We start from the raw sequence: 16,587 nt of genomic DNA on the forward strand, positions 1-16,587 counted from the left end.
GAATAAAGTGTGTCGCCAGTGTACACTCCTGTCTGAGTATCAGTCCTTGGGCAGAAGGGAGAAGAATGCAGTAGTGCGGGCTGATTTCTGGACAACCTGGAACCCACTGCGGCTGGAGGCGCTGAGCACTAGAGAAATAACTGCAAAACAAGAACCTAAGCCTGTCCTGGTCTCCATTACAATGCAGACAGCTCAGATCTCCTGATCCAAAAACGTAGTGCACCACACTCATAGGTAGCATAGGCTCTGTAATCTCCCTGAGGAGGGGGGAGGGAGAGGGAGGAAACTGTGCTACATATGTTAAATTAGTTAAAAAGGATGTGACATCACTTTAAGGGATGATGTCACATCCTTTAAACTAATTTAACATATCACATGGTATAGGAACCAATGGGATTGCCGTCGATCCCATTGGCTGTAATACCATGTGATATGAGACATGTGGTTTTAAGGATGGGACGTACCTTCCTTGGAGATGACGTCACATCCTTAAAAAAAATTAAAAAAGAGGCGGGCGCATGATACAGTGTCCAATCGGATTGGAGCTGTACTATCTGACCCTAAAATGTGACGTCATATTTTAGCTCAAGAAGATGTTGAGGCAAGTTCCGTTGCTGGATTTACCATGGGGCTCTATTGAATTACAAAAAAAGAAGAAAGAAGATTAAAGAAAAGAAGTAAAGAATGACAGATGAAGATAGAAGAAGGTGACAGAAGATCAAGGAAGAACATTTTTTTACCTGATGCTGTTCTTCAAGGAGGATGGCGTTGGAGATGACGTCGGGGGTTGAGATAGATATGCTGGGATTAGGAGGGTGAAGACTTCTAAAGGTAAGTCAAATATTGAATGTATGTAAATGTCTTTTTTCAGGTTTTTTTATTGTATTTATTTATTTTTATATTTGTGATTGCCCATTGACTGCTAATATATTAATCTGCGTCCAGGGTACAGATAAATACAGTGACAGAATGCTTTTTTTTTTGGCAAATGCTTGTTTTGTATTGATTGGTATTTTTTGTATTTCTGTTTATTGTTTTGATAAAATAGTTTTGAATTTGGATGGCGTGTTTTTAGTACATTTTAGTATTGGTTAGCTTTTTAAATTAATTCATTGTTTTGTTGGCTAGTGCTTTTATTTCTTGAATTGATTTATTGGTTAGTGCTTTTAGTTCTTGAATTGGTTGGATTGGTGTTTATTTAATTTTATTCTTATGTTTTTGATTAACATAATTTAAATTATTTTGCTGTTTTGGTGATAGATAAATGTTATTCATGTGTACTATTTGGCTTTTTAATTATTTTATTGTTTGGTGTTTGGGTGCTTGTGTATTTCTCTTATTAATGTGTATTTTTAGCCATCATTTTTATTAGATTGTCCATTGAGAGTTATAGTGGCTTATCATGCCCATATTATATGGGTATGATATACCACTGTCCAATCATTGGGTAGAAGTTGGGTATAGTGGACCCGGGGTGGGTGTTAGGCCTCCCAGGTGGGTAGCGGGGGACAGAGGTTAACCTTTTCATTACTTTAGCGGTTATTAATCGCTACAGTGATTGAGGGTTTAGGAGCCATTAGATTGTATTTTTTTCCATGTACTCTTGCTTGCAATGGAGGACATGGACCTGCAGTATGCTGATGAGGACACCCTTCATGATGGCAGGGGTACGTAGAATGTTTTATTTACTTTATTTATGCTGGATGGTTTTATTTTGAATGGGCAAATGAGCTATTATCCATATGTGGATAATAGTAATTTTGCCCATTACTGTACCGTATGTGTTGAGGGGGGCAGGGGGAGGGGATTGTTGGGGGTAGATGAGGTGGGTAGTAGGGCTGTTGTGTGTATTTTTGTTTATTGTGGGTACAGGGATTGGGTGAAGAGAGTAATAGCCCCAAAATGGATGTTTAGGCCTGCTGGGTGGTAGCGGGCGGGGTTAACCCCTTCATTACCTTAGTGGTATTAACCACTAAGGTAATGAAGGAGTTAACTCCACACCCAACCCCCCCCCACTAGGCCTAAACACCCACCAAGTGCCAAATACCACCTTCACCCACCTCCGCTACCCACAATAAACATGGCACTGGTAGTTAACCCCTTCATTGCTTTAGCGGTCAGCCACTAAGTTAATGAAGTGTCATGTAAATGCATTTTTTTTACATGGGATTTATGCCGCAGGCCTCCGGTGCTGATATTAATGGGTATCAGCTCTGGAAACTCCCGGCATCAATCCGATGCAGACAAAATGCATTTTATTTTCTAAGTTCTCTCTCACCGCCTTCTCTGCAGGTTCTCCTCAGCTTCACGCCAACTTTTCCTGGCATGAGAATTTTGGGAGAAACTCGCCATTCTAGAGCAGCGATTAGCCTCGATAAACTAATCGAGTCTACTAGAATTGCACAAGTTTCAGAACCTGCCAATAAGTGGCTTATCGCCGGTCACCCAGCGATCTGTTTTGGACGGCTGAAAAAATTGTCAATTCATGACTTTATCGCCCACTTATCGAGGCTTTCAGAATAGCAGCAGGCATTTTGGGTGAAAAGGCCTCGATAAGTGGGATATGAAGGCTTAAAGAATAGGCCCCTTAGTCTTTTTTCTCTGGATTAGAGAAAAGTTATCAGCTAGAAATTAGGCTATGGTGGGAAACCTCCAGCCTACATAATTATGTCAACTATGTAACATATGTGCGCTTTGTCAAAGAGTACTACTATTACTCTTTGACAAAGCGCTCATATGCACAAAACATGTCAGAGTTCCTCTCTGCCTGTTCACTTCATTTTTATGATGTTGCCATTAAATATTTTTAATACATTGTTGAGCGATCCAGTCATTACTTTTTCAAGCAATGCACCGCTTATGTCTTCCCCCACGGGATTCCACTTCTAGTGTAATAATTACATTGACAGAAAAATTTGTCAGAACAAATAATATAATTTGGCAGTATTTTACTTATGAAGGTGCTGCTATACTGGACACACTTAAGTGAACATTACAGTCTTCAAAAATATATCTGTTAGGAGGAAAAGTCCATAGTCCTTAGTCCATATCCAGCATCACCTCATATAATATAATAAAACATATGTACTGCAATAAACAATAAGATTCTCATTTTAGACACACTTTAAAAAATAAAAGGTGAACATTGATTAGCAGTGTGGCTCTCTAAGCCCACACTGAGAACACCTAGGTAGCCAAAGTGACAATGAAGGGATTTATGGTTGCAATTTTCTTCTTCTGTATGTCATTTTTTTGCACTATTTTTGAAGTTCTATAGATGTTTTCATTGTTTATGGGAATGGCCAAAAGCCCTCATAGCCACATTTGGCTAATCTGCCCATTGCCCAGTAGTCCAGAAGACGAGGGTAGATGGGGTGGGTGAGCGGGGTAGTTGACCCGAGATGGGTGCTTAGGCCCCTGGCTGTGGGTGGTAGGGGTTAATCTCCTTAATTACCTTAGTTGTTAGTAAAGCATTGCATGGTAATACTTTAGTAAATACTGGTAGAATCCTCAGAGGAGGGGTGGGGAGCACAGCAAAAGAGTAATAGACGGGAATAAAGCACACCCAAAACACGATAAAAACGATTTATTGGGTAACAAAACAGAGAGACATCAAAAATAGGGTACAAAAATCCACTCTGACACATTTCGGGTGCAAATGCCCTTTGTCAAAGAGTATAACCCTTCCTGGTAGTCTTGTGCCTCTTATAGGGATGAAATGCAGGCAGCTGCCGAAACCGGAAGTGACGTCGGCAGCGCGCACGTCTCGCGAGACATACCATAGAAACTGTGGTGCTGGCCAGACACTCATACCAACCACAGCAGCGCCACCTAGGCAGGCAGACTGAACTGCAGATCACCCATACACAGGAGTAATGCATTCAGACAGCACACTGTGAGAAGATACATGAAATCAATGGTAATGAATAGCGCACATAAAATCAGCATATTGACAGAGCCAACCATGGACCCATGCTAGTCTCACAGCGTGGAGTGGTGAAATAAAAATTATAACAGACACAGGAAAATATATATATATATAATGAGAACAGTTTAAAACAATGAATAGATGTATACAAAACACATCAAACCAAAGGAAAGAGATAAAAACATGTACCCTAATATGGATTAATTAATTTATTATACAGATCAAGAATATCATCAGTTAGTTAAATAAGCATACTATGAACAGACTTGATGAACCATAGGAACATATGTATAACCTAAGGGGGGAAATGGATTTATGCTCAACAGATATAACAAGGACCTATAATCTACACTCCATCTCCATTTCAAGCCCTGGGGGTTGAATCCAGGGACCAAAGAGAGAAGAGTGTGCTGTGATGTGTGCTGTGATGTATGATGTATGAAGTGTACTGCTGTGCAAGAATAGAGGACCAGTTATCTGTTTTATACTCCTGCCTGAGGCTGCAGTCTGTCAGGAGGAGGGCGAGAGTGTTTTCTCCATGTTTTGTCAATTGGATGTAGCATTGGGCACCTCTTTCTTTTGTTGTATACATTTGCCACGCTCAGTAGCACTCATTTTGGCATAAATATATATTCATGATGTGGTGGGTGTAGGAGTTTGAGCTAGCTGGGAATGTGTGTGTGTTAATCAATTTCTGACTGGTAACAGTTAAAAGGAGGTAGGTGGCACCTCCCCCCAGAGCTCCCCCCTACCCACCTTTTTAACTTGGGAGGTTCTGGCATTTTGCTGAATGGACAAGACTCACTGTAGTTGCTTCCCCTCATACAGAGGTAAAAGGAAGGGTTCACAGTTTTCGTGTTAGGATCTATATTTGTTGTTATACCTTGACGTTTGGTATGCAGGCTTATGACGCTTTGGCCAAAGGGTTTAACTAAATAACCAAGTAATTACTATTATTATTGAAGTATTTAAACGTTATACTTATTACCATATATGTTTTGTCAATTGGATGTAGCATTGGGCACCTCTGTCTTTTGTTGTATGTTTTCTACAGGGGACTGCCCTACCTGCAATAAGCCCTGTGGGAATGGAGGCGCTGTACCATAGGTGAAGAGAGCTGCGGATCACCAGAAGCCTGGCCTGGTGATTCCGCAACTAACATCGGTGGAAGCTCAGGGCCTTATGTATACCCGCAGGTGAGCACCACAACACCTTGTAACAGTGAGATCTCCCATCACGGGGAGGAACACAGGTTACATACAAAAAAAACTAAAGCACTTTTTGGACGACAATATGGCATTTTTAGATTACCACAATTTTATGTATCCGGGCCTAAGTCTCAGTCTCAGTGAGGTGTTTGGTCTGAGGAAGGGACCTAGTGTCCAGAAACGTTACCTGTGCTGACTCTGATGTACCAATACATTTGGTAGTCTTCTGACACCATCTAAATCTTTTGTGTGCTCCTTCTGTTTTTTTGTGTATACTGTCATATGGGATCCAGCTTTGGGACACCGGGATCAACAGGAGGTAAGCACCAAAAGTGAACTTTTTGTCTAACTTGTTTATAGCAGTGGTGTCCCATTTATACCTTCTTCTATACTGCTAGTCTATTCCCTACTGTTTCTTAAAGCACTACGCTTCTGACACCAGGCGAGAAGTCTCAAAGCCGCTACTGTGCTCCATGGTGTCAAACAGTGTTCGCATCGACGATACACAGACTGCGATGACGGAGTGATGTCACCGACCCACACACTTCCCTATATACAGTATATCATTTTAGTAATGTTTGTGTTCTATTTAGTTTCAAGTTTATGTGTATTTTTTTCCCCTCTTTTTTGGAACTCTTTTAATTTTCCTTTTGTGCTTCTGCCCTTTATTTTCTCCCCACAGCCTCCCTCAATAATAAACGTGAAAGCTAAGGAGGAAGCATTATATTGGGGGGATTATTTATGTTACAGCTACAATCAGTGAGCAATTTTAATTTTCTACTTACACTTCTGGGGAAATGCTTTTTAGAAAAAATATACTTCCTGCTGGTAATTTTAAATTGTCACTGCCGTTACATATGGAGCAAAGAAAGGTTGCCATGGTAACTACCAGTGGTCAAAAGGTGATGGTACTGTGGTGTATGGAGTACCAATTCATCTTTATTTTCCCTGCCAGAGTACCTGTGCCTTTTTTCATTTACAAACTTATCTCTATTTAAAGAACAACTTTCCCCTTCCTTTGTACTGTATACATATTGCTTAAATCACACACTTTGAACACACGGTCCTAAGAGCTTTGCTGCAGAGTTTATTAATTGTAGATGCTTTTTTTTTTAGTATAATCATTGGATTACTACTTTTTTTTTAAGCCTCTTTGACCACCAGTAACTAATATTAGTGAAATCATCAGGAGGAGAACAAAAACCCCAGCAAAAAGTTTTACAGCGTACTCTATCGAGGTGCATGACTGCTTACTGATACATCAAACTGCGGTAACCTAAAAATGCAGTTTTATCGGACAATATACTGGTCATTATATGCATAGGCAAGATTAGCTAAACCAATCTGAAATAGATGGTAAAATAGTCATTGCAATACATTACAAAATAAATATTAACCCCTTTGTAGCCCGAATGGTCAACTAGTCATGATTTTCCATGGGTAGCTGATCACAAAGTGCAACCAAGGAGTTAATATCAATTTAAAACTACACTACCTACCCCCCTTGGCCACCTTAGTGACTAGTAAATGCATTACTAACCACTAAGGTAATGACAGGGTTAAATCCTACACCTCCCTCCTGTCGGGGGGGGGGGGGGGGACTAACCACTCTTCATACTGCAACTACCCCCACAACCCACTCCCCAACAAACCTACCCCCATTCATGACCACTGCACATAATCATTAACATGTAGTGCGATGAATTTCACATACAGTATAGGCCGGATAACATACATAAAATATGGTATGCTATTAGGATTTCTTGACATCTTTTTATTATAATTGTTGTATTGTAAAAATTAAGCTGAATGTGTTTACGCTGATTGTGTTGTTATACTTGTATTTAGGAGCTAAACAGTTTCTAATGTTTGGCCATTCAATCCAATTTGTTGTAATGTCTTGATTTGTGTCTATTTTGTAGCTGTGTGTGCTATCTGTTCTTCTGTGTGTGGCAGTGGAGTGGCAGCCTGGTGTTTGTCTGCATATCCAAATGTTGTATGCGGTTCACAATTGTTTTGTTTCAACAAAACATTCTGTTGCTGCAATAAAACATTTCTCCATTTAATTTTGAAAAAAAATTTTAGTAGTACATTTTCTTCTTTTTTAACACTAATTCCTGCTTCTTCAGAGCAAAATCTTGCCTTTTGGCTATTGTGATACTGTATCTCTGGTGTAACAGTTTCATCTTTTGCATGAGGCTTTTTCTGTGCTGAACCCGTCGCTGATGGAGCTGCATTGTTTCTGGTATAAATTGTGACCAGTCATTATGCATCTGGAATATTAGCTGAAGTTCAGTGTCTTAAGTCTCCATTGGTGGTGATGGTGAACAGTCTGCAGAAGACGAGGTAAAAGGCCGGATTGGCCATTGCGTTGCATGTGAGGATGGATCTATAAGACGGTAAAATAAAAATATGTATGTATGTATGTTCATTTGTATTCTTAAATATTCTTTATATTTTTTTTTTAGTATTTTTGTCTATTATGTATAAATATTATTGTCAAGTTGTGTTTTGTACTGTATGATATTGCCCTGTGGACTTGCCGGTACATCATGACAATTAGTTCTTAATTATACCACTGACACATGTTACCCTTTTCTCTTTAACTGGTTCTACTTACTTTAGCCACACAGCAGTCATAACGGTCCTTTTCAGCATTTTATGGAAAGCATTTCAAATGTGCTTATAGGAACGCACAGCTAGATTTCTTCATATTCCTGCAGCTTCTTTGTTGCTGAAACTTTCTAACATTTGACTGGAGTACAATCCCACATTGCTTCAGATGTTCATAGTTACTCCTTTGACGTTGCATTCTCCAAATCATTTGAAGAATGCAGGCTGCTATATTCCAGTGATAAATCTGATGACCTTTTATCCACTGTAGGCAGCCTGTATGATGACAGTTACGGACTTTTACGCAGATAACTTTATCTCTCTATCTTTTCTAGGATAAGAGCTCTGTAGTATCTCTGAAGTGTTAGGATGCTTCTCTTTTTTTCAGAGTCTTTTCTGATTTTAGAAAGTTCTAACCTGAAACATAGTGATTTGCCTCTTTCTGGTTCCAAGACGCCATTTGCTTTTTGCAATTCGGAAGACTGTAAGATTGCCTCCCCTGGGCCACCGTGCTGTTCCCTGTGTCCCTCACTCCTTCTCCCCCCCTCCTGCTCCTCTGACCTGTCCCTCTCCCCTCTTGATTATACTTGCTTATTTCTGCGGTATTTACATTAGTGTGACGGTGTAGGGGTACACAGGCTCACTAATAAAGGTTCAGCCCACTTGGGTACCCCTGATCTGTGTGTGTAGGTCCTAGAGTGTCAGCTCTTGGACCCAGATTTCAGAAATGCATTACTGTGACTGTGTGCAAATTTTGCGACATTAAAGATTTTTCTGTGTTTTGCCTTTTTCGGGGTGCTGGGACCAGGAGATTTCTAGGCTGTAAGTTTCAGGGTGTGTTTGCCGGAGAAAGTCTTCACAGAATGTGTCTATGTATCGGGGTTCCGGAGTTAGAGCATTTCCCAAAAGTTGGGTCCGGGAATCGAGTGAGATTCTCGGATACAGCCAAGCACATTACTCCAGGCAAACTCCGACCCTGAAAACGTTCTTGCGACTCAACGCCAGGATTCCTGCTGCAGCATAATCCAGACAAGGTAAATGGAGCACGAAGGGGTTAATGTAAATCTGCAACATACAGGGGAATCCCTAGTATAAGGAGAGGGGCCCAGATACATGCCCAGGTACCCTGAACCTGGTATAGGGGTTCAGGGGTTGCTCCAGCTATATAATAAAGCTGAGAGTGGTTTTTGTGTGGAAAAAAAAGGTTTAAAAGTTATTTATAGAGTGTGCCAAGTATGAGGCTAGTGAGTGTAGGAAATATATACCCTTACTCCATCCCTGACACCAGAACAGGGACTTACACATTTTTATCACACAAAATACATGACACAGTATATTTTATTAAATAGTTATATTTAATAGGTATATGTACTGATAACCTGTGAATGAACTGTGGAACTTCCAAGTCATGGGGCCCGAGGGACCAGATGGCTACCAATCTTGGTGCCTATGGGTCAGTTCGGAGTCCGGACTTGAAAGTCTCAGGGATGCCAAGGTGTTAGACCAGGAGGGGAACTGCAGTCATGCTTGAGTACCCACATCCTGGGCTAACACAGGGCTATCCGGCAATCATTTGCCAGAGCCCAGACTCTGTGGAGCCTGGAGCCACGGGGGGCTCAGTATGCAAAGAGGAAGAGATGCCCACCCGGCATTACAATATGGCAAATCGGTGATTGGCTGGCAGGAGAATTCCCACGCTCTGATAGGCTGTAGAGGTTTGTGAATGGGACACTGAAACCCATAAGAAACCTTGCAGTCAATCAGAAGTGCAGATTCCAAGTGCCTAACCAACAGCGGCAAATTCAAAGGTTCACTGTACTGAATAGACGCGAGACGGCTTCAAAGATTTTGAGTGAGAAAATTTTCTATGTCCCGCTTTTTGAGATTGTAGCGGGTGCGGCTGGCATTGCATGCCAAAATAAGTTCCAGTATTTTGTGAGTACCTCCCGGTCATTGGAAAGGGCTCATACAGAGGTCAGTTTTGTGAATTTCGTTTAAAGGACAAGTTTATTCGTTAGCCCCATTCCCAGTAAGTGTGTTAACCGTGCAAATGTTGTTACATTGTGTGTACTGTATGTTTTTTCCTAAAATAAATTACAATTCATTTTACGTTCTTGCTTTGCTCAATCATATGATCCCGGGATAAAAAGGTGTTGATAAACCTGGTCTCCACTGACAATGAGTATTTCATTTTTAACAGCATATGATAAACCAATTTTAATGGAGCTTCATATATCCTTGTGTACAGGTGAGATTCACTAAATGTAAAAACATGTAAAAATGGTACTGTATAATTTTCCCAGGCTAAGGATAAATCTCCTAGCCCTCTTTCCCGTCCAAACACTTGTGTTTTTTTTCTTGTGGAGTCTGAGCACCATAGAATGTGAGTGATTCTAGCCATAAATCAGGAAGTAATTATTCGATCTTTAGGATATCCCATCTCTCATCTCCCAACTGGATTTTAACCATGTTTTCTCCCATGCCCAACAGACCAGGAATAGAGAGAACTGAAATTAGCGTGAGAACTCACGCAACCTCTAATTCCTGTTCTAATCATCAGCACTCATCACCAGAATTCTGCTCTAATTTGCTGCACAGAGGCAATTGGCTGTACAAATAGCCAGATCCATCCAATTACAGTATCTACAGTACATTATATGTAAATGTATGTAGCATTACATATTTTTGAGAAAAAGTTATTGTAATGATAGGTTAGGTGAACACTTCAACTCATAAGTCATTCTGTATGTAGGAGGCTGAAATAGCAGAAAACCAGGACTAAGGAGAACAGACATTACTGCAGGTTTGTGAATGTATATGTCTCTCTGATATCAGTCATTATATAACAAATGCTAAAGGATATTGATAAAAAAAAATCTCCCATATTCAAAATCCAGGCACCAGGTTTAATAAAGAAAAAGATTTCCATTGAAACAAATGAGATTTTGGTGATTGATAAATGCAGTGTGTAGATTAATTTGTCTTTTCTTGGCATGGTTTGAAGCTAGGAGACTGATGACTAATCCATTTGATACTAAAACAAGAAGAGAATTGCATGAACGTGCATTGTCAAGCGTGATATATACTGTACATTAAACGAGCTACCAAAATGTACATGTAGAAGCATAACAAAATTCTATGTCCAATATAGGAAATATGTTCTCATTTATATTTGATGCAGGTTTGCAAGAATATTTCAGCACACCTGAAAGTTTTTTTTTTTTTATTGTGGCAATGAAGAAAAGGACAACAATGCCAGTTTCATAATATACATACAAGTTCCAAATAATTCCTCCTATAATCAAACACATAATCCCTGCAAGCTCTAACCCCAGCATCCACCATATCATATATATGTAACCCTTATTCCCCCCCCCCCTCCCATCTCACATAGGGTCTCCTTGGGAATCTACTTCTCAGGCTACGTGTCTTAGTGTGGTGCATACCTGCTGGCAACAGGGGGCCCTGAGTCTCCCGCGATTGTATGGGGGATAACAGGACAGGCTTCTGGGGTTGTGCCTCAATCTCACTTACTGGTGCAGTGTCTCCATCTCGTGCAGCCCCAAGCTGTATGGGGTGAAGTATCTACAAGGGAATGCTGTCTCCCCTCCTCCCTATACTTCACTTTCAGGCAGGAGTATAGGTAAAAGTGCAGTATCTCTTTATTGGTCTCATCTATTCAGCAGCGAGATCACACAGCAAGCTGTCTCCCTCCAGAATGTCCCTGACCTGACTCCCAGCCTAAGGCACCGAGAGTGGGTCTTGCTCTTCTCCTATTCTCTTTTAGGATAAGGAGGTATGTGGTATACCCTCAGTCCTGGCAGCTTGGTCTGGGTTACCTCGCCCCTCTCACTCCAGGGACAGACTCAACTAAATAGGAAGTGCTATGCATTAAGTAACTCCAGCAGGCACCACCCCTGTGTCTTCTGATTGGACACAGAGCCTGATGACACTGCCTTCACTGACTCACTGCACAGCATGACTTTGGGAAAACCCATGATAGCTCCTAACAAGCCTGCCCTTACGCAGGGATTACTGCCAGGAGGAGGGCAGACCTATAGCTCAAACCACACAGGGCTACATATATAAATATATTTGTGTCAAAAGGAGTGCTACCGGGCATGACTAAATGTATACAACTAGACAAAAATATCCAATACTACATCCAGTATGACAAAAAATACATAGTTAAATACTTAAATGTTTATATTCTCTTATGTAAGGGTCATTTAGTTAAACCCTTTGGCGAAAGCGTAAATGTCTAAAGCTGCAAAATATTTCGATTGCGGCCCTCCGATCCTGTTTATATATGGTGAGACAGCTGTCTTGATGATTGTAGCCAGCACCCTGACGGGAATAATCTGATCCCTTAGAGTCTGTGACGATGGACATTCCCGTAAGAATGGTAAATCGCAGATTTTCCAACAGGTATATTGTGAAGAGAAAGTTCCTGTTTCTCTAGTAACAATAATATACTGTGTAGAGACAAGAACAAGCAGTTATGGGCACTCTCTCCCCTTACAGTATGTCATGTGTTGTTGTTCATCTGAGGATGTATTTACCTAATTTTAAGACCTGCTAAGGAACAGATAATTCTTACTATGTCCTGATATTAGAAAAGGTGAATAAACCGCTCGTCCGTGTATGATATTTGGTGCTTAAATGCGCTATATAACAGGTGCTTTGAGGGAAAAATTGAATATATTACAGTGTAGATCCCAAAAGGATCAGAAAAGGCTCCCTCATATGATAAGCACTCAATGTTAGTACACTATAGTGAGACTTACAATAGTCTATCGGTATCAATACCTTCAAATAGAACAAAAAGGTGTGGCCCTTCTCGACCGGGTAAGTTCAGGAAAAATAATAACATTTTATTAATTCATTATAGTTGATCAAGATTAAAAACACGTATAAAACATTCAAACATTAAAAAAAACCCGTATTGAAGTGGTTAGGTGAATTGGCAGTAAATTGCTATATGGACGTGGTGACGTCACGAGTGACGTCATCAGAAGTGGCAGCGTCAGCGAACAGAGACAGCAGCTCTTGGGAAGACAGGCTTGTATTGATAGCAGGAGTACAGCGACTTATATGTGTGTGCTAAGTGGCGTCTCCCACAGCGGGGGCTTCCAGCATATAACGGAACACACAAAAGATATTTGAACCTACAATATCGCTGTTTTAGTCTCCCTGAAACGGAGCTAATTGTATTAATTACGGGATGAACACATCCTTTAGCTATCAATATTACGACTGTGAAACCATTAGTTTTGGCAATACCCGCAAATAGGGACAAACATTGTTTTGTATACAGGCTTACACCAAATGAGCAAACCTTGTATTTGTGTGTGTCTAAGTGGTTTTGCCCACAGTGGGGGCTTTCATCATACAATCTATTGTTCACACGAGATACCAATATCCACCATATCTCTGTAGGAACAATAATGTATTATACATAGACTTGCATTTAACCAGCATACCCTGCAAGTGTGTCTCATATGGTTTTGCCCGTAGTTGGGGGCTTCAATCTCATCGTTCACACTCCATAAAGAGGCATTACAATCTACCACTGTGTTATTCATTTGGAAATATTATACAGTGCCCCTAGACACACTTTTGAAAAGATATCATTGCACCCTTGGATAGAGGTTACCTGTATTTTTGCCAACTTACCAGCACATATATAGAGATTACATCTCTGATAAATACTCCTTCCACCATTGAGGTTTGAAGGAGCATACTTACCTGCTTGTCCATTAACAGTGATAATCGCTATTTAGACGCCCATGGTGAAACATAATATAGCAATTTACTGCCAATTCACCTAACCACTTCAATACGGGTTTTTTTTAATGTTTGAATGTTTTATACGTGTTTTTAATCTTGATCAACTATAATGAATTAATAAAATTTTATTATTTTTCCTGAACTTACCCGGTCGAGAAGGGCCACACCTTTTTGTTCTATTTGAAGGTATTGATACCGATAGACTATTGTAAGTCTCACTATAGTGTACTAACATTGAGTGCTTATCATATGAGGGAGCCTTTTCTGATCCTTTTGGGATCTACACTGTAATATATGTCCTGATATGTAAAACCATAGAATTGTAGAAATCAAAGAGGGTGTCCTTTCTTTTTCACACAACTGTATATATATATATATATATATATATATATATATATATATATATATATATATATACAGCTCAACCCCGTTATAGCGCAATCCGCTATAAGGCGGATCCACTTATAACACGGTTTGAGCGTGGACCCCGAATTAAAAAAAAAAAAAAAAGTTTTTTGTTTTTTTGCACACACACTGCACACACTCACTGCACACACTCACTGCACACTGCATACATTCACAGCACACTGCATACACTCACAGCACACTGCACACTCACAGCACACTGCATACACTCACAGCACACTGCACACTCACAGCACACTCACAGCACACTGCACACACAGCACACTGCACACACACAATCACAGCACACTGCACACACTCACAGCACACTGCACACACTCACAGCACACTGCACACACTCACAGCACACTGCACACACTCACAGCACACTGCACATACTCACAGCACACTGCACACACACTCACAGCACACTGCACACACACACACTGACACACACACAGCACACTGCACAGCATACTGCATACACTCATAGCACACACTCACAGCACACTGCATGCATTCACAGCACACTGCATACACTCACAGCACACTGCACACACTCACAGCACACTGCACACACTCAGCACACACTCACAGCACACTGCATACACTCACAGCACACTGCACACACTGCACACACTCACAGCACACTGCACACACTCACAGCACACTGCACACATACACACTGACACACTGACACACACACACAGTCTCACACAGTCAAATACACACACACACACACACACACACAGAGACACACTGTCTCTTTAAGGGAGCTAGCTCTCGCAAGACAGAAGCAGAAGCAGGAAGCAGAGACAGGGAGAAGGGCTGCCAGATGTCGGGTAAGTGCTGTGTGCTGTTGCCGCTGCCCCACTGGGTCTGGGAACACTGGGAGAGTTCTCAGCTTTCCCCCTCTGGCGGACACGGTACCACCACAAAAATAAAAATAATTTAAAAAAAAAATTCGGCGGCCATTTTTTTCCGCGATCCTGTTTATGTCCTGGTGGTCGCGGGTGGCCCCCGAGGACCATGCTATAATGGGGTTAAGCTGTATATATATATATATATATATATATATATATATATATATATGCACAAAAAACAAACAGAAGCGCAAGCTCCATAGCATGTAACTGTTTTAAACAATTGAATACATTTATTATAAAACTGCAGCCCAAAGAAATTGCACTTACAGGATTAAAAAAAGCAACAATACATGGGAAAAAAATCTCTGTAATCAGACATCAGCAGGGGTGGTGGAGTCCTTGAAGGCGGGGAGCACTTGATCAGCTTGCAGCAGCATCCAACTCCTGTCACAAAATGGCGCCAGATCACTATAGCTCACAGTGTTTCCACGTTCACAGTTCCTGTTTGGATCAATTTCCAACTCTGAAATACAGCTAACTGGAACACCAGGATGCCCAGGACTCCACGTGTATACACCCTCACGCGCATGCGCTGTCGTGCATCCAGGATGAGAAGGAAGGCCGTAACCTTGCGAGATTTCGGCTGAAGGACCAAACCTGGATGAGGAGCGACAACGCTGGAACGCAGGAATGGATGCGTGGAATGCACGACAGCGCATGCACGCAGCAGTGGGGATATAACGAAATAAGAGAATAACAATGTTGCAGCCAATCAGGAGCCGAAAGATAAGACTGTCAATTTGAAATTCATGTGTTTAGTGCTACGTTTATGTGATTTATATTTATTCAGGTGTTTTGATGTTTTGATGTTTATCACTTTGTTATTTGAGTGTGAGGGGTATTTCTACTCTTGTCTTTGTCTTTGGCACTATGCCTTTTTCACTTGAGAAAGACCTTACTAAGGTCGAAACGGTCGTTGTGTATGGCGCAATAAATTTGAACTTTTAGAAAATACGTGGAGCGCTGGATCCTTCCATTTATTCAAGACTGGATGATTGTTACAGGTATCCCTTGAACCAGCAGCTTTGGAAATACTGTTATATATATGACTTATGGTATGCAGCATATAATTTTTTTTTTTTATTGCCACAATGTGTAGGACATGCAAAGCCAAGAATATATAAAGGAAAATAACAAAAGGCGCAAACTAATATACTGTGCTTACAATAAAAAACACATAAATGGATATATACTTTGAATGTCCAGTAATAGGATGGGGCTGGAAAAAACCTATAATGAAGAAAAGAGAGCCAATATAGTGACGTACGTATATTTAAAAAATCCACACCGCAAGCACTGATCCTACTTACGAAGTGGTAGACAAAACAGGCATATCGGTACAGATAAAATCTCTAGCAGCAACCCACGAAGTTGGAAGTTTAGCCAGATAGATTCCACGGATACTGAGGACGTCGTCTGCCTTCAGATGTCTTGAAGTGTTTGTAATCAGACTCCTCTTCTCCTCCATTGCTGGATCTCGCAATATCTGCACACTGGTTTCACCTGGATGCTGCTAGCATTACATACTAAGTTCCGCCGATACACTTCAGTCAATGAAGATAGATAAAATAGTTCCCAATGCCTTTAAAAAGTCATAAATTATGAAAGTCCTTTGAACTTCAGAGATAAAAATTGGAACTAGCACAATACTCTAAGCGTTTCGTCAATGGAGACTTTATCAAGAGATAAGTTACCCTCTGCATGAAAATCCTATATA

The sequence above is a fragment of the Ascaphus truei genome, chromosome 1 (assembly GCF_040206685.1).
Source record: "Ascaphus truei isolate aAscTru1 chromosome 1, aAscTru1.hap1, whole genome shotgun sequence".
NCBI lineage: Eukaryota > Metazoa > Chordata > Amphibia > Anura > Ascaphidae > Ascaphus > Ascaphus truei.